Source organism: Macrobrachium nipponense, chromosome 1, assembly GCF_015104395.2.
Source record: "Macrobrachium nipponense isolate FS-2020 chromosome 1, ASM1510439v2, whole genome shotgun sequence".
In the NCBI taxonomy this organism is placed as follows: domain Eukaryota; kingdom Metazoa; phylum Arthropoda; class Malacostraca; order Decapoda; family Palaemonidae; genus Macrobrachium; species Macrobrachium nipponense.
Genome location: NC_087200.1, coordinates 6992326 through 7008009, shown reverse-complemented (window position 1 = coordinate 7008009; position 15684 = coordinate 6992326).

Sequence of the window (15684 nt, the reverse complement as noted above, 5' to 3'; positions counted from 1 at the left end):
TAGAAAATGGTAATTCAAGGAAAAGGAAACCAGAAGAGGATTCCAAAACTTGTATTAGAGACAGAGAAACAATATCCTAACTGCTCAGTATGAAGGATACTAATTTCCTCAGAGTTTATATGGACAAAGGCTGTCTTACCATACTACTAGACCTCGTTAAGTTGAACGGAAAACTAGCCGAAATAGTATTTACGTTTCTTCATGACTAACTTGGAGTCTGAAGCCAGCCGTATGAAAGAATTCTTTGTTTAATTCGGATAACCTTCCCGTGGGGTAGTGCCATCAGTGCGCCTCATGCGGTACACAGTAAGCATTACATCAGGTTCTTTGCAGCGTTCCTAAGGCCCCTATCTGCAACTCCTTTCATGACTTCTACTGTACTTCCGTTCACACTTTGTCTTTCATCTGACTTTCCACCTTCTACATCCTATCAGATAGTCTCCCAGCTTGCCTAATTTGACCTAATCAACAAAACTAATTATTCTGTTGCATAATTACAAGCCAAAGCCTCTGTCGGCCAGCCCAGTGCTTATACAGTATCTGGATGTAAGCAGGGGTAAGAATTGGAAGGATGGAAAGCGAAATCTCATCGAATGGAGACGAAAGTTTGGCGTCATAAACATGAAAGGTCTTACCATTATACTCCAGAATACAGCGTCACTGAATGAACAGCTCCTCGAAATCTATCTCATCTTTAGTCACTTCTCGGTATCTTTATCAGGCAATTCCAGTGTACTATCCAGAAAAAAATGGACAGGTTTGCAGTACTTATTAATGACATAATACTCTAAGGCTCAAATAGCCCTTAAATTGTAAAGTTGTGATTTTTTAAGTGACGATAAAAAAAAATGTGCAAGCAGAAAAGTTGTTTTGACCATGCTATTGTTTTCAAAGTTGTACTATATATTACAAAGTTTCAAGATAATACGATGTGAGAGTAGGAAAAACCAGATTAAGTGATGAGATTTAAGTTAAACCGACTCTCTCTCTCTCTCTCTCTCTCTCTCTCTCTCTCTCTCTCTCTCTCTCTCTCTCTCTCTCTCTCTCTCTCTCCTACGTTGCCTTATCTTGCTCTCACACTCTCATTCTCGTGCCGAATTCAAGAGAGTAGATCTTAATAAAATCAGAATGTGATTACGTTGTTCTTGTCTACACGTGTAATCATCTTATTTCCGAAAGCTGATGAGACGCCGTAATTTACTCATAAATCTCTCCGAGCCGCTACAATGCTTTAAATTGGATTTCGTAGTTTCAGTACCGGGAGCGCGATTTCCCTCTTGGAAAATGTGAAATTGTTCGTATCTTGCACGCATTCAGATGATGCACTTCTATATTATTATTATTATTATTATTATTATTATTATTATTATTATTATTATACGCCAAGAAAGCCGCATGTACTCCTTGTTTTCTTATGCTCCTTAGCAGGATATATCAAGAACAGGTGAACAAAATTTAATTAAACTTCATAGGTATTTTCACTGGGTGGTTCTCTTGAGATGGTAATCTTTTGGAAAAATGAGCCAAGATTTGAGGATTTCCAGTTTATTTAATGAATATATCTACCAAGTTTCATCAAATTCTATTTGTTCGTTTCTTTGATATACTAGTATGATATTAATAATAATAGCAGTACTGAAATTCGAGTGGATGTTGTTTGTCCTCCCCTGGATGACAGTAGGGGAGACATGAGACATGACACAGCCACCCAGCCTCTAAAACCAGTTTGTCCGGGGTGTGGAAGGAAGGGGCATGGGAGGGTAGGGGTGACATCCACCTTCCTCCTGCAAACCCGTTTGTCCGGCCCAGGTGGGGGCTAGGTAGGAAGGGGATCGGGAGGGTACAGGAGACAGCTCGTATTAATAATAATGATAATTGAAAGTGAAAGGTGGTCCAGCTGCATTCATTTTCCTTCCAGTTTTCTCTGTCATTCCTGAAGAGGAAAGCAGTTGAATATTCGGACAGTTTTGTTTCGGGCGACAACATTATATCAGTTTAAAAAAGTTGACTATATCTTAGTTTTATCAGACCGCTGAGCTGATGAACAGCTCTCCTAGGGCTGGCCCGAAGAATTGGATATTTTTACGTGGCTAGGAACCAGTTGGTTGCTTAAAGTAGCTTCGGGACCTACCGCTTATTGTGGGATCCGAACCACATCAAGAATTGAATTTTCATCACCAGAAATAAATTCCTCTGATTTCTTGTTGGTAGAGCGTGGAATCGAACCAGGGCCTGAAATCGGTAGCCGAGCACGTAACCGACACGTCCAACGAGGAACTATTTACAGAGTAACAACGATGGTAACTGAACTGCTCAAATTTGCAACTGCCACCATTGTTGTTACTCTGCAGCTGATATTGTCGATTCGTCCGGAGCAATACTGCCCAAATGTACAACTGCTCTCCTCTCCAAGAATGACAAACATCGGCGACTTTGAATGTAAATTGAACGCAGCTGATGCAGCTATCACTTGCATTGCTACATGCTTAACTGAGAGTGTTTACCTGTATTATTATTATTATTATTATTATTATTATTATTATTAAGAATAATGGCTATTTCAGATGCGTTTATTTTGTATAGAAGTTTCTCTATTCTTCTTATTACTGACTTTTCTTCTGTACTCAAGTTGGCTATTAAAACGTGTTTTAATAGCCAACTTGAGTACCGAAGGAAAATCAGTAATAAGAATAGAGAAACTTCTATACAACAAACGCGGCTGAAATAGCCATTATTTTTAATAAAACCTGTATTAATGAAGGTTTTCTTCCAGGACATTATTATTATTTTCATTATTATTATTATTATTATTATTATTATTATTATTATTATTATTATTATTATTATTATTATTAAGTTGCCAGAGGTCACTTGAGATATAGAATAATTTAGATAAGCAGGCCGACTTCCTCAATCTTTTGTCAACATGTGGAGATCTTTATACAAAACCACACTTAAGTGGTTTTAATAATAATAATAATTGAAAGTGATAGCTGCATCACATGCATTCAATTTACATAGAGCGATAGATGAAACGAGAGAGAGAGAGAGAGAGAGAGAGAGAGAGAGAGAGAGAGAGAGAGAGATGACTAACTTGACCACAAAGAGACATAAAACGAAGACGAGAGAGATGACTTGCTTGACCACAAAGCGATAGATAAAACGAGAGAGAGAGAGAGGAGCAGACGAGAATACGAGGGAGAGAGAGAGAGAGGCTGGAACCTCAAAGCAATACAAAAAAAAACGAGAGAGAGAGAGAGAGAAGAGAGAGATGAGAGAAGATTGCTTGACCTAAAGCAATACAAAAAACGAGAGGAGAGAGAGAGAGAGAGAGAGAGAGAGAGAGATTGCTTGACCTCAAAGCAATACAAAAAACGAGAGAGAGAGAGAGAGAGAGAGAGAGAGAGAGAACTGCTTGACCTCAAAAGCAATAGAGAGAGAGAGAGGAGAGACTTGCTTGACCACAAAAGCGATAGATTAAAGGGGAAAGAGAGAGAGAAAAAAAAACTTGCTTGACCACAAAGCAATAGAAAAACGAGAGAGAGAGAGAGAACTTGCTTGACCACAAAAGCGATAGATTAAAGGGGAAAGAGAGAGAGAGATAACTTGCTTGACCTCGAAGGAATAGGAAAAACGAGAGAGAGAGAGATAACTTGCTTTGCCACAAAGCGATAGATAAAACGAGAGAGAGAGAGAGAGAGAGAGAGAGAGAGAGAGAGAGAGAGAGTGAGACGAAAGATATATCAGAGATTCCTTGAAATAGAGGTAAGTGTCAGAGTATAGATGGTGAGAAATTATATGGAACACAACGTCAAATGAAACGGAAGGTAAGGAAATAAAGTAATAAATAGTTAAACAGGTAATAATAACACTTCATAGGGAACAGCGTGGACAAGTAGAGAGGAATGAAAGGTAAGTCTTCAGTCTGAAAAAGTTCAGTATATCTTAGTTTAACCAGACCACTATGCTGATTAACAGCTCTCTTAGGGCTGGCCCGAAGGATCAGATATTTTAACGTGGCTAGGAACCAATTGGTTACCTAGCGACGGAACCTACAGCTTATTGCGGGATCCGAACCACATTATGTATATCGAGAAATGAATTTCTATCACTGGAAATACATTCCTCTTCAGTCTGAAAGGTATGAAGGAATATTAAGAAATAACAATATGCTAGAGATGGAAATGTCAGCTAAAACTAAAATAATGATGATAATCATAATAAGAAATTATATTTATACAGAGTAAAAGAGTTACAGAAGATGAAATCATCGGCAATGAAGAAAATCAAACCGTAGGACAGATATATAAAAAAACATTTAATTAAGTCAGTGATGAAAAAAAAGACCAGAATAAGATAGAGGAACGACATCTCACAGACTAAGAAAAGGAAGAGAGAGAGAGAGAGGGAAAAAAAAAAACTTAAAATCAGAGATGGAAAAAGTAGGGGCCAAATTACAAGAACACATCCACCAGCAGAGTTCATTGAAAGGGAGAAAAGGCGCTGAAATTGCACTTTTAGGGAGTCCATAGATGCCCCGGTAAATAGGCCGGAAAAAATTAAAGCCGGATTCGCTGAAATGATCATCGCTGTTCCTCGGATACGGGGAAGGGCCTATTAAGCCAGATTGGATGGCGAAAGGAAGGAAGCCCTTTTTCTGACTTTTTTCCGTCTGGTAATCTTCGCAGGACAAAACGCCAGTTTTTTTTTTTTTTTTTTTTTCTGGCATGACGCAGCGTATGGGGAAATTGGATGGATTTAGAGGCAGGCTACATCTGAGTGTGTACTTTTCACCGTGAAGCGAAAAAGAGTTATACATCCCCATATTAATCTTCAAATTGTTGGATATAGGATGATCTAATCCGGGAAACTTCCATATTATCAGCCACTTCATACTTCACATTCTCACACGCACGCATATGCTCTCTTACATACATACATGTACATGTATAATATATATCTATTATACATGTATATATGTATTATATATACATTGATAAATAAGTAAATATATATATACATGTATGTATCTGTATGTATATAATACATTAAATGTATATATACATGTAAATGTGTTCATATCTTATATATATATATATATATATATATATATATATATATATATATATATATATATATATATATATATCAATTCAAGCTACAAATGTCCTTTAATATCTAAATTCACTTTACCTCCCAAATGATATATTTTCATATATGTACCGAAGGGGAATTTTTAAGTTGATAACAATTTCGTCCCCCCATGGGATCGAACCACCGTCCAGGTGGACGGGGACGAAATCAGGACAGTCAGTGACGCTATCCAATCAGCCCCTTCGGTACATAGTATATGAAAATATATCATTTGGGAGGTAAGTGAATTTAGATATTAAAGGACATTTGTAGCTTGAATTGATATATAAATGGATCACGGTTCGATGTGATAATTATTCTATATATATATGTATATATATATATATAGATATATATATATATATATATATATATATATATATATATATATATATATATATATATATATGATTATCGTCACTTTGATGCGTGACTGATATATCTAACATTTACAGGGGAAAATGAAAAAGGGTTTTAAATCTTGACCGGTTTCGGCTTATTTCTAAGTTATTTACGGAGGACTGATACGTGACGGTATAGTTCAGACTATGTATGCTAGGTATATATATATATATATATATATATATATATATATATATATATATATATATATATACATATGCGTGTGTGTATGTGTGTGCATCTTCGTGTGTATATGCATGTGTACTCATACACTTCCTCTGAACTGTATGCAACAGGTGCACTAAGCCTTCAAGCATAAGTTATACCTTCGCCAAGGAAACTCAGTAATAGGCTCGCTACATAATTACTCAAATACATTGCAACGAGATCAGCTTAGCTACTTAAACACTCTATCGTTTATTTTCGTTAATGAATATGATGACGGTAAATAGTACTTCTGCATTGTTGACGTTTCTCTCCCGAGCACTGGAAAGATTCCCTTTTGTGAAACACCTATTGGACAGAAGGCTATTAATGAAGAAGAAGGCTTCCATGGCGACAAATTGTTCAGAAATGATTGCCTCAATTACGTGTTGTGTTCACGTGGATTCATCCAAATCCGTTCCTACATTCTCGAGGCATTTGTTTACACACGTAGAAAAGTGGCAAAGCAGAGCGAGGTCATGCAGCAAGGGTGGCGGCTCATAGTGATGCTTCATTTGACATGAGGACTTCATGCGAAAGTCTTCAGATCCTAACAACCCGTGGCACCGAAGGAATCCAACCAAGGCCCAAAAGGTCAACGTCACCGAGATCAACAAGTTGGGGGGAATGAGGTCACTCGCGTCTTCTTTAACGCCCAGACGACTTCAAAGGCTAATTAACGCTCACCTCGTACGGCCAATGCAAGCGCAGCCATTTACCCTTCCTCCTGAATCCTTTGAACGACTACCTGGAAACCTTCGTTCACGACGCTCAATATTGCTCTGCGGCTGAACGAGCCATCTCGCGGCGCCCTCCCCTGGTTCTCGGAAATTCCATTGTAAGTGATATTGAAACTCGGGGCTTTGATATGCAAATCATCATCTTCTCTCTCTCTCTCTCTCTCTCTCTCTCAACCATTCTCCATTGAATTTTGTATGGAAGAGTGTTTCTTTGAAAAATGTTCACCATTTTGAATATACAGTAGATTTATTGAAATAAATATTTTTTTATGAAAATCACTGCCAACAGACTGAAGATCTTTGCTGCTGATATTTTCGACATCCCTGTTCCAAATACAGCTGTTGATGAAATGGATATTTTTATCTGTGATAGTTCTGTTGGTAAAAACTATTTTGCTCCATTTCAAAATGATTGATGATATCGATGTGGTCTCCGCATTTACCATGTCGAAAATTGTACGAGGTCACTTGTTGTTCTTTGATTAACCGGTGAAAAGGCAACTTTTTTTATGGAAAGGCCCTTGAATTACTTGATTTCCTTTCGAAATTATAACTTTTCGTTCTTTTAGTTGAAATCTTGCTAATTATATAGGTGGCTGTTGCCATAAAAATTATAAACAACTATCTTTAGGTAGCAGTAATTCCTGCTGAGATTCATATTTTATATATATATATATATATATATATATATATATATATATATATAATATATATATATACACACACACACACACACACACACACACATATATATATATATATATATATATATATATATACGTATATATATTTATGAAAGCATAATTCACCATCAGTAAAGAGTAATCATATACCTCCTTATCAAACGAGGAGAAGAAATCTCTTGTGAAAGAAACATTCACGACAAGAGCCGACTTGCTGGTGGGATCCAAGGATTTGAGATGACGAAGAGGACAATAGTTTAGAAACTAGGATGAATCCTAACAGTGATTGTGACATATTAGAAAACTGGATATTAGTTAGATGCGGACATATTAAGAGGTCGATTTACTCTGTAGATGCGAACCTGTTAGATATTAAGAAACTGACGAAGCCTACTTGGTAAAATTTGACATTGAAATGCCTGCTCACAAACTAGATTTTTGGAGATCGGTGAGGATGCAGCTGTGTTAGGATTGCTGATACTGGTAAGTACACTGAGATACCAGGAATGATGATGAGGATCCTTGAATATCAGTCATTGTTATGTTGAAGAATCGGTTGAGATGTTACCGTATGGAATCCTTATAAAGGCTGCTCTCAAATTAGGTTTCGAAATCATGATAAAACTGCCAACATATAAGTTACTGGTTTATCGGTAAAGGCCTATCAATTCTTTAGGTTTTTTAAAGTCTGACGGCATATTAGTGATTATGGTGTTTGTAAGGGCTGCTGACGTATTGGTTACTGTTACACTGATAAAGAATGACTTTTGATAAGGCTGCAGATGTTGGTATGTCAGGATAACGACGCTGAAAAAGGTTGTCAACAGACTCCCGGAAGTTCGAATGTGTGGAATTGAAAATGCTGGTAATGACCTTATATGAAGTCCCATCGTAGGGGAGTAATGCCGTTAGTGCAACTCATGCGGTGCACTGTAAGCATTACTTAAGGTTCTTTCCAGCGTACCTTCGGCCTCCAGCTGTAACATTTTCATTACTTTTAGTGAACCTCCTTTCATATTCTTTCCTCCATCTTACTTTCCATCCTCTTCTAACAATTATTTCATTGTGAAACTGCGTCATTATCCTCCTGTTACACCTTTTAAACCTCTTACTTTTAAGTTTCCTTTCAGCGTTGGATGACCTCATAGGCGCCAGCGCTTGGCCCTGGGCCTAAATTGTTTGTACTTTCTAAATATCTTATGTGTGATCTTACGAGTTCATCTCCTGTGAAGAATGTGCATACTTAAAGTCAGGTTTCAGACGAATGGCAGTTTTTAATTGTACTGTACATTAATTTCCAGTTGAATTCTTGCTCATTTCGCTAATCCTGATTGAATTAGGGAATTTAAAATCCTCCTCAGCATTCCGACACTATTGTGTTTTCCTCTAGTAAGCCTTTGAACTGAAGTTGTGTATATATATAATATATACATACATATATATAATATATATACAATATATATATATATATATATATATATTATATATATATATATATTATATATATATCATTTTTGTAATCAATGTGCTGCTTTTACAAATAAAAGGTGGCTCTGATGATGTCAGTTTTTAGTCCATTCATCAGTTATCCTGTAATAGGAATATTAATGACTTTGGACACAGCAGATGGCAAAGGCAAATTGAAGGATGTAATGACAACACCCACATGATGAACGTTCGTATCTAACTTACAAGGGAAGTATATTGACATGCAAAATAAGAGTCGCCAACTGAATAAGATTTCATGGATAACATTCACCCCCCATCTTTTTGTAGTCCTGGTAAGTCTCTCTCTCTCTCTCTCTCTCTCTCTCTCTCTCTCTCTCTCTCTCTCTCTCTCTCTTATTGAATAGCTGTATTTAAAAATGTAGTATATATATAGTATGAGGTCGAAATTGAATTCGTTTAAAGCAAACAGGAGCTCATGTACATGCAGGTACTGCCCTGCCCTTTTTGTCTACATTATCTTCTCACTTATACTCAACCATATGCGTGTGTACAATGGTAAATCACAACTATGAAGTTGCATGAGTATAATGCAATGGAGTTGATTTGTTTAGAAATAGAAAAGAAGGGTGGATGATACAGTACTTAGACAAAGATATCACAAAGGGCAGGAAATGCAGTGGAAGGGACAAAAAGAGATTATATCTGGGGTGGTTAAAAAAAACTGCAGTAACAAGTGAAACAGTATAAACATATTAGCCTGAGGATTGTTTGGGTTAGGTTTAGTGATGTTGGAGAAAATGTTATGATAAATATAAATAGACAGTGGCCGAAAAACATCACTATTTCGATAAGGAACACCGAGGCATCCATTGCTATTTCTTTCAAAATTGCCGTAAGAATAGTCAGCAAGTTTACTTATGAAGTAAATACTTAATGATCATAATTCAGTTAACATTTGTTCTCCATCTTCAAAATCTGACTTATAGATTTTCTAGCCTTATTATTCAAATCTCCCCCATTCAGTGGACTCAAAGGAACCAATATGCTTTTCCGTCAGTAAATTCATTCAAGCTCTCCCTACTCTGTAGTCATTATTGAGAAATTGGGCCTACAAAGAAAATGAGTTGTGCTTAACTTATAAAACTGGTTTTGTAATTTATAGAAATACCTTTAGTGTCTGTATTCTCACTAGTGTCTGAGATGAGGTAAAAGTCTATCAAAGGCTATAAATAAAGGGAAGGTACCACAAAGAAGGTCTATAGTATCATTTTTATTGAGGAAGTAAGGCAAACGAGAGCACACTTGATAGAGAAAGAGCAGTGTAGATTTAGACAGGAAAATTTTGTGGATCAAGTAATATTTTTATGAAAATTTTGATGGTAAGGAGGAAAATCTGTACTTGGCATTCTTGGACCTAGATAAAGCTTATGGCGAGGTGATGAAGGTAATATGATAGAAGCAAAGCACTTTTTGAATTTGGAGAAGAGAGGGTGACTAGTTTCTTGTAAAGTTGATATGACACAAGGGTCTGGTATATCAAATTTCCTTTTTCCATTTAATATGTTTATGAATTAACTGAAGTAAGAAACCAGAGAAAAGACATTGTGTGTTAGGTGTTAGGGTAAGAAAATAGTTCATTAGTGAAGAGTAATGACTAATGTTTGCAGGTGCAGGTGATATTATTTGTTGGTGATCATGGAGAGAAAAGGCAAAATGTAGTTGGTTTTCAAAATGTTAACAAGAGGAGTGTTTTGAAAGGTAATAGGAATATGAGTACGATTATCAACGAACGGAAGTGGAAATGATGTAAATGAGCCAGTGAATTTCAGTATGCATAAGCTAAAAGGATGCAAGAGTTTCATTCATACAGCTGTCTGTCTGAAAGTAAAAAAATGGTGATTGCTGGATGGCAGAAGAGATGACTCACAGAACTGATGAAACAAGGGAGATAGCTGGATGTAATCACAAGATTTGAGAATGAGGTGTCCTTAATGAAGCCAAAGTTTCAAACCACATAGAAATTGTTAAGCCAGTTTCCCTTTATGGAAGTGAGATATGGATGTGTAATATGGAAGAAAGGAAAAATTATGATCTTAAGCTGATTTATTTGTATTACATATATGAAGTGAGAGGGATTGAAGGCATAAAGAAGTGGAGATACGTAGAATATGTAAGGAATTTTATCCTTGACGAAAAGATGAATCAGAGGATATTGAGATGGTTGGGCTGTGTTGAGAGAATAATGGACGAACTCTTGTTGAAAAGATTGTATCCTTCTAAAGTGTTGGAAGGAAAGAGGAGAAGAAGACCTTCAAAGTACCAGATAAAGAAATGAAGGAGACAGTGGAATGGATGAGCCTAATAACCTGACAGCACGAGAGTGGGGTAGTGAATTTTCTTGTCTTTGATAACATTTTAAATAAACTTTGTAAGGATATCATGCAGCAGTGGCAGTGTCAATAGAAAAAAAACGGACGAAGCAAAATGAGTTATTTTTCATCCTAATATTAAAGAAATTTCCATGTATTCGAAATGCAAACGTCTCCGTCCTCATCACACTTATGTATATATGTATAAATTGTGTTTACATATATTGCTTGAATTTTATAAATAATTTAGGAGAAATTTTACTCCTTTTTATTGTTAGCTGATAGTCGCTATGCATGCAGAAAGCAGTTTGGTACCAGCGATGCTCTTTTCGACTTGACATGCCATTTGCAAAGGGACCTTGATCGAAGTTTTGAGTGCAGAGTCATTCAAATAGATTTCAGTACTGCTTTTGATTTAGTCAATCACAAGGCACTTATTTATAAACTTCAGAATCTTGAAGTGGGGGATATGTTTGAGGATTATGTCCTGATTTCTTGACAGGTAGGCAGGAGCGAGTTGCGGTGGACGGGATTTTTAGTGAACCAAGATCTATTGTGTCTGGAGTTCCACAGGGCAGTGTTCTTGGCCCACTGTTATTTTTAGTGTATACAAGTGATATATATGGTTGTTGGTCTGGAAAACCAGATTGTTCAGTATGCCGATGACGAAAAACTTGTGGGTGTAGTCAAGACTACTTATAAGAAATGAAGCTGCCCTCAGCCTCAATCGGGACATGGACCGGATCAGCGAATGGTGTACCCACTCCATCCTCCCCTTCAGGTGGGTGGAACTTTCTTGAACGAGTCTGAAGCTTTAACTAATGAAAGTTTCAGGAAATTCTGCACGAAAGTTGGGCATTGTTCGTAAGGTCTCATATATTTATAACAGTGATCAAATCAATGCAACCAGTTTTAGGTCCTTTGTACTTCCTTTACTAGAATACTATTCTCCTGTGTGGTTGTTTGCCGCTGCCAGAAATTGATCTCTTTGAGAGAGGGAGTCGTGGTGGCAGGTTTCTGTTTCCTAATAGAAGCAGCTATGAGTTGGTCCATCAACGGATGGTTGGCCTCTTTTTTTTTTATTTTATTTTTTTTTTTTCACATTCACAGTTGATACCTAATCTCCTCTTGCCTGGTTAGAGCAACCTGATTCGCTGAACACTAGCACAAATATGCACAATAAAGGTGCCATGCTGTCGAACTGCTTTGTTCCAGAGGGCCTTTCTTTATTCCTCACACCGTTGGACTGTGGAACAGCCTCCCTGAGGATGTCGTGTAACTGGAACTTCAAAAGTTCAAGCGAAAATGCAAGCCATTACTGCCCTGATTCTAGTCATCTTGCATCAATTGACTTTTTTTCTTCTTTCAATAAGCTGTATCTCTTCTTTTTGAATTTCCCTTTTCTTCCTCTTACTTCTTCCTAATGAACGTTATATTCTTTGGAAACTTTAATTTCAAATCAAGGGGCCCGTTGGGCTTGCTCCATATGAATAGGTTTCAACTTCTGAATAATAATAATAATAATAATAATAATAATAATAATAATAATAATAATAATAATAATAATAATATGTTGCTTTCTTTCTTACGTGAATATCCCTTCCTGGCTTCCCCTTCATATCTAAGGTATCAGTTCCCAGTATTCGAGGCCAAAGGACGAATCCAATATCTTATGCTCGGTTCCCAGCCCTATGTGCCGAGTCTCTGCGAGCTTGTAAATACTTCTGGGAATCCATTATAGCTGAGAGAGAGAGAGAGAGAGAGAGAGAGAGAGAGAGAAGGGGGCAAATAGTGACGAGGAAAGGGGATTACTATCAGCAGGGGAAGGGGGCCATCTGCAGCAGAAGCAGGGGCTAGCAGATGTGTCTGTGTGCGGAGATGAGGAAGAGGATGTGGTGCATCACTGAACTGGCAAAAGGTGGCTGCAGGGCCTCCTCTATAAGTATGACGAAAGTAAACGAGAAAGCTACTGAATAAGGAGGATGCTGTCGAGGTGGTGGTATCAATGCTAATGTTAGATCTTCGTCTTTCCCTCCGTTATCCCTACACTATGGGGTCGGTTGCCTGATTCACCTTTCTGTACAACATCAGGCATGGTTTATTGTATGGCTAAAGGGTTTTACCACTGCATGCCCTTGCTGTCATCAACCACAGTTATTGGCGGTGGGCCTCGCCTTTGACGGAAAAGTCCACCTGCAAGGTAGCAGTTTCCACAGTTATTGGCGGTGGGCATAGCCTTTTACCAAAAAGTAAGACTGCAAGTCAGCAGTTTCTACAGTTATTGGCGGTCGGCCTAACCTTTTACTAAAAAGTGAGACTGCAAGGCAGCAGTTTCTACTGTTACTGGCGGAGGGCGTAACCTTTTACTAAAAAAGTAAGACTGCAAGGCAGCAGCTGTCTTTTTAGTCGCCTTTTACGACACACAGGACCTGCGGTGGTAGTATTCTTACACCTCTACCACAGAGTGGGGATGGTCAAGGCAAATGGCCATCCTTTAGTATTGATGCAAATCAATATTAAAGTAGAACATCGTTGAGAATATTCCATTTATCGAAGAGTTTTTTAATGTAGAGTAAAATTGGATAGAAGAAATTAATTTTTTTTATTGATTAACTGGTTATAGAAATGACGTTAAAGAGAGATGTAATGGTAGAAACACACGTAAAAGCAGACAGACGTGTACGTATGCATGAAAGTTCCTTCTAGCCTTCTTCTTCTTTGAATCCTGCTGCTGCCTTCCTCTTCCAAGTAGATCGTTGCTTCCGCAGATCTAGTTCTTTTCTTGTTCAGACCTGGGTTACATTATAAAGCTTCTAATTGCATGTTAGTTGGCCATGTATAATAAACTAATTGATATACTGATTTCAAGCTTAATGTGATAAAATTATGTACAGAATTAATTTGTGAAAATACATAGATAAGATACGAACTTTTTCAGACCTCTGTTACATTATTAAAATCCTGTATGCATGTCCGTTGGCCATGTAAAGTAAGTTCATGTTTGATTTGATATAAATGATATACAGAATTAATTTTTGAAAATACGAAGATAGGATTCGAACTTGAAATCTGATTTTGGCCTACTATTCGCCAGTCCACCCAGCTGTAAAAGGGTGAAGATAGAGGGTTTGGGACTAACACAGTCGTGCCCTTAAGACTTTTCGAGAAACCAGTAAACTGTTCCCAGCCTTGTGGGTCTTCACGTTGTCATGCAAGGTACCGAGTTCGAAGTTATCTCGAAGTTACCCCGTTAATTTGGGAAGCTTGTTGACATCCCAACAGGCGTTAACCTTCGGAGAAGCTTGTTGGCCCGTCTTATGATGCTCTCCATGCGGTTCCTTGTGATTCTCCAGAATTTATTCTCGTCTTTTAAGATGTCTTTCATGGCTAGATAGTCCTCCTTTTACAATAGAACATAATTTCAGCGTTTGTCTTCCTTGTATGGCAATGTATGGGCTGGAGCAGATTCCTTGGAAGCAGGAAGGGTCCTATTATCAAAACCTCCCTTTCGCGTTTGGGGGCAAGGATATTAACCCCCCATCCACCCGCCCCCACCCCTCCTCAAGAGGTTCTCCAGTTACGCCTCTTAGAAGTAGGTGAGGTATGGAGAAGATACGGCTGTTAAGTCCGATTTATTTTTTTATTTATATATATATATATATATATATATATATATATATATATATATATATATATATATAAGTGTGTGTGTGTGTGTTTTTTTGAGTGTGTGAGTGTGTGTGTGCATCATTGAATAAAATAATCACCTTGGTCCGGCGTTCAACATCCAAGGGGTATAGGGATTAAATGTCGAATCCCTTGCATTGAGCCATTTAATTATTGGGGGGAGGGGGTGGTTCATTGAGATAGCAGCAATGGTCCTTGTCACGATTATTCCCTTCATTCGGGGACAGTGAGAGATCAGGCTATTACAAATATTGGAAGAGTTTTCGAGAGCTTTCCAGAAATAGAATTTAGAAGCGTGGAATTCTAAACATAAAATACAATGCCTAGTTAATTGTTGAATACTGTTTCAGCCACTACATATTGGGATATCATGCTGGACAAGGTGCATACAAACCACTACGATAGATTGATGGCTGAAATTTTCTTTTAAATGTTCGGCTCGGTGAGCAGAGTCTGTAGTCATTCTTAGTATTAAAAAGAAAAAAATAATGATACACCTGGGACATGGCTAATTTGCGAGATATGACCAGCACCAACTGGACCATATTCATTTTGACCTTCAAGACAATGAGGGATCAAAACGTAAATAATGTGCCATTTCATTATTTAAGGGAAATGGAACAGAGACCAGTATTCCCAGGTCACCGAAAAGTGGTGGGAAGGACACGGTTTTCGACAAGTTATGCCAATTTTCAAATATTTCAAGGTCAATGTGTTTTATATATATATATATATATATATATGTATATATATATATATATATATATACATATATATATATATATATATATATATATATATATATATATATATATCAAACGAAGCCATGTTCCTGGAACGGAATTGCTCCCAAAAGATAACAACACTGGTTGTTTCGTACTCTGCCGAATTGTGGATATGTACCTGTGCAGAAAACTTCCATAACATTAGCGTGTACCAGTCTATGTAGGTACGAAAGCAAGGAAACTCCAGGCAGAGCAGGCGAAATAGGCTATATACTCTATGGCCCCATTCACA